This window comes from Sparus aurata, chromosome 7 (genome assembly GCF_900880675.1).
Source record: "Sparus aurata chromosome 7, fSpaAur1.1, whole genome shotgun sequence".
NCBI classification, from domain to species: Eukaryota; Metazoa; Chordata; class Actinopteri; order Spariformes; family Sparidae; genus Sparus; species Sparus aurata.
The window spans coordinates 17,792,859-17,799,119 of NC_044193.1; positions in this window are offsets into that span (position 1 = coordinate 17,792,859).

The following is a 6,261-nucleotide window of genomic DNA, read 5'->3' on the forward strand; positions in this document are numbered from 1 at the left end:
TCCGTTGGGAGATGTTGGTGCAGCTGAGCAGGGCGGAGACGAGTTTAAGTGCTGTGTCAGTCCCAGTTTGCAGGTCAGTCTGTCTGGCCCTCTAGAACAGACCTCAGAGGTCCTGAGCAGCATGGGGCAGATAATCATTGCCAACAGTCAGAGGCAATATGCTCAGGATTGGATTTTTAAAGCCTGTTAAAATATTACTGAGGTGATTAATATTGAAATATGCGCATGTCTTTCAGCTGTCTGTCTCCCTCTCTCCCTATTATCCTCTTGATTTGTTCCCCTTAGTATTCACACTAAACTTAAACTCCACTCTTGTGCGTTATGTTGATGAACTGTGTCTTTTTATTCAGTATAATTGCTTTATCATGTCACTTGCTCTGACTTCACTGTGAATCACGGGAGAATCTGTCACCATAGGAGAGTACTGGGCTGTTTGAGTTATTAGTTTGTTTAATAATTAATTTCATATATTATGATACACCAAGAATAAATCTCTGTCTTTTGTGCACACAGCTGCATAATTCGAGCTCGAGCTTCTCCCTCCTCTGTTCTGTGTAAACAAGCGAGAGAGGAGCGGGAACTTATTTATGGCTGCATTACTCATGTTATGTTTCTCTTCCGCTGTGGCTGGTTGGTCTGCATAGATTCTTAAAGACAAACTAATTCTCCAGTTCAGCCACTGACAGCATAATTTAAAGGTGCATTATGTAGTTTCGGGGGAACACAATTCTGATCAGAAATGAAAGAGCGTCAGTGACTGTTTTTTTTATTTTTATGCCAAAACAAACAAAATGAACAAACTGACATTAAAAGATAACACAATTTCATACAGTTTAATTGTGTTTATATGTGGCGGACCCTGCCACCTTCCTAGCTTAAAACAGTGTTCTGGGGACCTTATTTTTCTCTGAGAACAGCTTGTTAATTCAGCTGTAGAAAAAATACATAATTCTGAGTTTGTATTATAACCTCATTCATAATGTGAGTATTAAAATTCTGAGTTTAAATTCAATCTCCAAAACCACATAGTGCCCCTTTAAATAAATGTATATGTATTTTCTTTTACATTATTAAAGGTGAAATATGTAAGAATTTGCCACCTTGAATTCATACTCCCGATAAATAGGTACTACATATCACCAGAATATCTGCTAACTGCTGTTGTTGCTGTTTGCTTGTTAGCTCAGTTAGCCGAGCAGCTGGGAGTGTTGGTTTTTACACCGCTAGCACAGGAACCAAGTGTTTCTTGCGAGCAGAGCAGTAATTGGTGGAACAACCTCTGCTATCTCAGTCAGTGACATCTGTCACGTAACATATACTTCTGTATGTGACATATTGTGTTTTGTTTTCAGATAGTGGCACCGTCACACAATCCACACCAGTGCAGGGAGTGTGACCAACACAACCTACTGAGCATCAGCTTTGAGGGATGATGACATATCGTCCCCAAGAGGCACGTAGCAGCCGGAGGGCCGTCACTCCCCGGGGACCGCTGTTCACGTCTTCCACAGTTAATGCTGACAGGAATCGAGCTATCAAGCTCCCATTCTTTTCCATGTAGATTACTCTCTTGTAAATCAATTTGGAGGTCATTAGGGATATAAAGAGGTGATTTGGAGCAAGTCTTAAACCAAAACAGATGCTGGAGGAAGACATCCTCACTGCTACATTTACAGTCATGTCTGGAAATGAACATTATCATGCGAATGTAAATCAGTGATACATCCATGCTTGTTTTTGGTTTGACCCTTGAAAATAAGGCTGCTGTCGGATATCTCATGCGGTAAACAGGAAAAGAAATGGAGGTCTTGTATCACAGAGAATATTTCACATTTTTGGCGAGATGACTCAAAGATGAAAATGAAGTTTGTTTATTCAGGCTCAATAGCCCGTGTGGCATATTGTTCCTGCACTCTGACATGGTATGCATTATTTTTCTCCTGACTTACCTGAGCATGTGTGTTTACTGTACGGTGTAGATTTGTAAGCAGAGTGCACTGGTGTGGATATGTCTACATCCTGGTGCTGTGCTGTTTCATTAGGCTCTGATTATGGGGCCTGATGCAGAGTGACAGTGTGCAGATTGAGTTGCACAGCCACTCTAATTCTCTCTATTAATAACAACCCTCCACACTGCTGTCCTGAACCACGTTTATTAATCACAATTTGTCATCTGTCCGATGCTCCACCCTCTCCTTCTCCCCCTCTACCAATCTTTAGCTGTGTTCTCCTCCTCCTCCTCCTTCTCCTCCTCTTCCTCCCTCCCTCCCTCCCAGCAGGGCCAGTTATCCTCTGCACCTCCTCCCACCCCTCACCCCGGCACCGTTCGCCTTCAGCTCAGAGACATGGTCCAGCATACAGAGGGATGTTCTCGCTCTCCTCCCTCACACACTCTCTCCCCTGCTCGCTCACTTTAACTGCACTCTGGAAGCAGTCTGATTAATCAACAGCTCTCCAGCTTTAATTAGCCAAATAATACTTAACAACTGAGACTGTGTGGACTGTTTTGGTAACAATCTAAAGAAGATTTATGACAGTAAATTAGAATAAAACAAACATTGATTTGCAATTACAGAATAGTTATGCTTGAACACATGTAAACCTTTCACAATGTAATGCATCATCATAGAGATGTTTAGCCGTTCACTATGATAGCATGCAGTGGCCTTTTGGAACACATTGATTCTTCTTTTTTTTTTTGTTGCATTAATCCCACCCATCCGGAATTTCTATGTACACAGGATGCTGACATTAAATCAATATGTATGCCGGGATATGCACGCGGTATTATTGCATTATTGGTGACAAAATATTCCCATAACCAAAATCACATTTCTGCTCATGTCTCAGTCAAACGGCCCTTGACCCCACTCAGAAAGATGATTTATGAGTCAGCCGGTCCCCTAGGTCCCATTCTGCCACTCCACTTTCCAAGCTGCGTTAATGCTTATCGTATTGACACTTTTAGGATATTCATTTAAACTGAACTGCAACCTCACCTCACGAACTTTTCCGCGTCTGAACGTTTCTCTGCTCTAAAAAACAATGCTTCCAGTGCCACCGACTCTCTCCGCAGTCCCCATCACACAGAACCAGGGTCCCTCTGCTGTTTTCTTTTAGCAGAACGGGTGTTTGGGGGAAACAGAAGCGATTTTCATGTGCAAATGTCAGTCAGTCCGCTCCCAGCAATCACAGGCCCGTCTTCTCCAGAGATCGGGGCTTGAGACACAGCCTGAATAATTTAGCAGCTCTGTGCCACCGTGCTTTAGGGTCGCAACCTTCTAAAGTGATGACAGAAAGATGTTGGCTGACTTCCCCTACCATTCACTCCCATTACCACTTATTTACCGTTCCTGATTCCAGGCAGACAAAGCAGAAGGCCACGCTGGGGGGAGCAAAAAAATCATCACTGCTGTATAAACTGCGTCATAAAGCAAAGCACAACCAAACAATGACATTTTCACAGCATCCCCCAAGTCGGTGGCGATCCCCTCCTGCCCCGCACCGTGAAATAAACACACGCCCCGCACACATGATCACCCAAAGCCAGCAGTCACAGACAAAAGAAGATGATGGACACGCACACAGAAGAAAGGTCGAGGAGTGACACACAGCAGGGACAGATGTCAGAGCAAAAAACTCTACCGATGTTTGAAAGGTGTGGATTAAGATTCAGATAGTCATGGAGGGAGGGGGGGGACCCAAATCTTCTTTTTCAAAGGAGATGAGATTACAGTGGTTTTCAAGGTATGACAAGAGAAAGCGCGAAGACCTAGAGGACAGAGTGAAAGAAATTGATCCGTCCTTGCGTACAGACACACTCCACATTTCTATCATTCAGAGGGAGACAGACAGAGCTTGCTTGGTCTGACAAGAGTGGTCATCACTCGTCTGCAGCGGGGCTCTGACAGCAACATGACGAGGATGAATGGACTGGCCAGCTATCCCAACCGAGACACATGCTGCTGGAGAAATTATACATTTATCTGGCTCCTAATTTCTTTCAGTCAGATCTAGTACTTCACTTCTCTCACACATGTATTCTTTTGGGCCAGATATCAAGCAGTCAAGAACGTGTATGTCTAATGTCACTGATCCACATAGTGTCGCAGCAGTTTGTGAAGTTGACACGACATAATAACAAGTCCCCATCTACTTCAGTTGTTGTAGCAGAATGCTGCAACGCTGTCTGGGCGTGAAGCTCCAGAAACGCGTTGTGGACTACGAAAACTTTACCCGACTTTCCATCCACATCAGGGTGAGAAGATAATGCCTGAATTTCTATTTTTGGGTGAACCTTTTCTTTTAAGTGGTATGCGAGATTAGAAAAGCTCTGTATAAATGCAGTCCAATTGTCATGTATGACTGTCTTTGGTGTCTGCACCAGGATTCTTTGTGTAAATGTAAAAAACCACATTTATAGACAGTGTTAGAGTTGCATGGAGCTCCAGGACTGTCACAAACGGAACCAAGGGTCTGCACCCGATCTGTGGTTAGGGTTACTCAACAGAGGCTTAATTTCTTTCATCTGTGTTAAAGTGAGGAAATGTAATCTTAAGGATGCGTGCACATGGACATGACTGTACCCAATTCCTACTGATCACATTTTCGTCAGTATCTCACAAACTGCTGTGATGCTGTGCTGTGTATTTTTAATGTCACTCATATGTAACCTTTGCAACAATAATGTGACATCTTTTCATCCTGCAGAATTCATATCCACTGAAAAAACCTGGCATTGATCTGTGGTCTTTATAAAATGGCACAGGTGGCAATCCAAGACACAGAGTCTCCAGACTAGCTACAGGAGGATATTATTGGAATGTAAGGAAACAGCAGTGAATTGTGTATTAGTAATGCAGTGGGACGTTCCCATGGAGATGTCAATTCTGATAGCCTATTAGCGCCGCCGGTGAGATGCAGCATCGCTAAGAAACACCGGGAGGAATGAACGACACGTCCTGCTCTTCCCCTCAACCCGTCCCTCTAACCTCTTGTCATGCATCGCAGAGATACAGTCAGTCAAGACAAACCTGGTCTGGTCAAACTGCATTTACGAAGAGTGTCAGCGGGCATGTGGTTTGACCTCACCGGAATGCGTTACAAGGGCAGTCAGAGGGGAAGGGAGGACGCGAGAGATCCCTCTGAATTATTAAGAGTGATTATTTGGTGACTTATGGTTGGTGGCTGTCAGCTACGGCATGATAGATTGTGCCAAGCAAGAATTACACTTTCTCATTTCTCCGCTGTCTATTTATCTGCCTTTCTCCGCCTGACCACCTCTTCTCTACCGTACACTCATCCCTCTGCCTGCCCTGTCCTTGTACTGGCAGGTTCTTAGACTAACTTTTGGGGCAGCATGTCCTCAAAAGACCTGTAATGAAGCAACGTCTATGATGATTATAGTGTTGATTTTATGCTTTTTAAGCAATGCTGGTGGCATGGCCCTGTGGATGACAATCGAGTCCGTAGATAGAGCTTGGACTTTTGAAGCCAGTTTGACTTGTAATTACACCATCACATGATTCACATGGTCCCAAAAAGAGTTACTTTCAAAAGCTTACAGTGTGAAAGAAGCAGCTGTAAAACAGTGGATACATTTACTTTTGTGTCACTAAACCTGTTAAATGACTCGTTTCACTGTCACAATTTAAGCCTTTCCTAAAATGTATCAAAGTCAAACCTTTTGGCTTTAACAGCCGCTGAGCAGCTGTTATAGGAATGAACCAAGCCAGGTCTGTGACTCTGTCCAGTTTCTCCAACACATCCATGATGGTCATGTCAATCTTTTTGTCAGTTATTTACAACAGATACGTATGGTCACCACAGGATAGATCTTAATGAGCTCAGTGATCCCCTTCTTTTTTTATCCAGTTATCTTGTGAAATAACTCTACCAGGTCGATTGGAACGTTTGGAACAGAGATTGATGGTTTCCAGAGGGTGAATCCTGCTGACTTTTTCTCCAGTACCAACATGAAGTTGACACTTGTGATTTCGAATAGATTGAAATTTGGTTCAGTAATTCATGTTCCCCCCTCTGGATGAATTCTTCTGAAATGTTGTCATCATTACTGATGATCCTGTACCACCATCAGGTTGTCATTTGTCTTTGTGAGCATCCATCCTCATTGACATTAGCACTAAGCTCAAAGCCTACAGCATCACAGCGCTGCTAGCATGGTTGTTGACTCTTAGTGTATACTTACAACTGAAGCACATCTCATCAGGAGCTTAATTTCCTTTGTCTACTATGTACCCT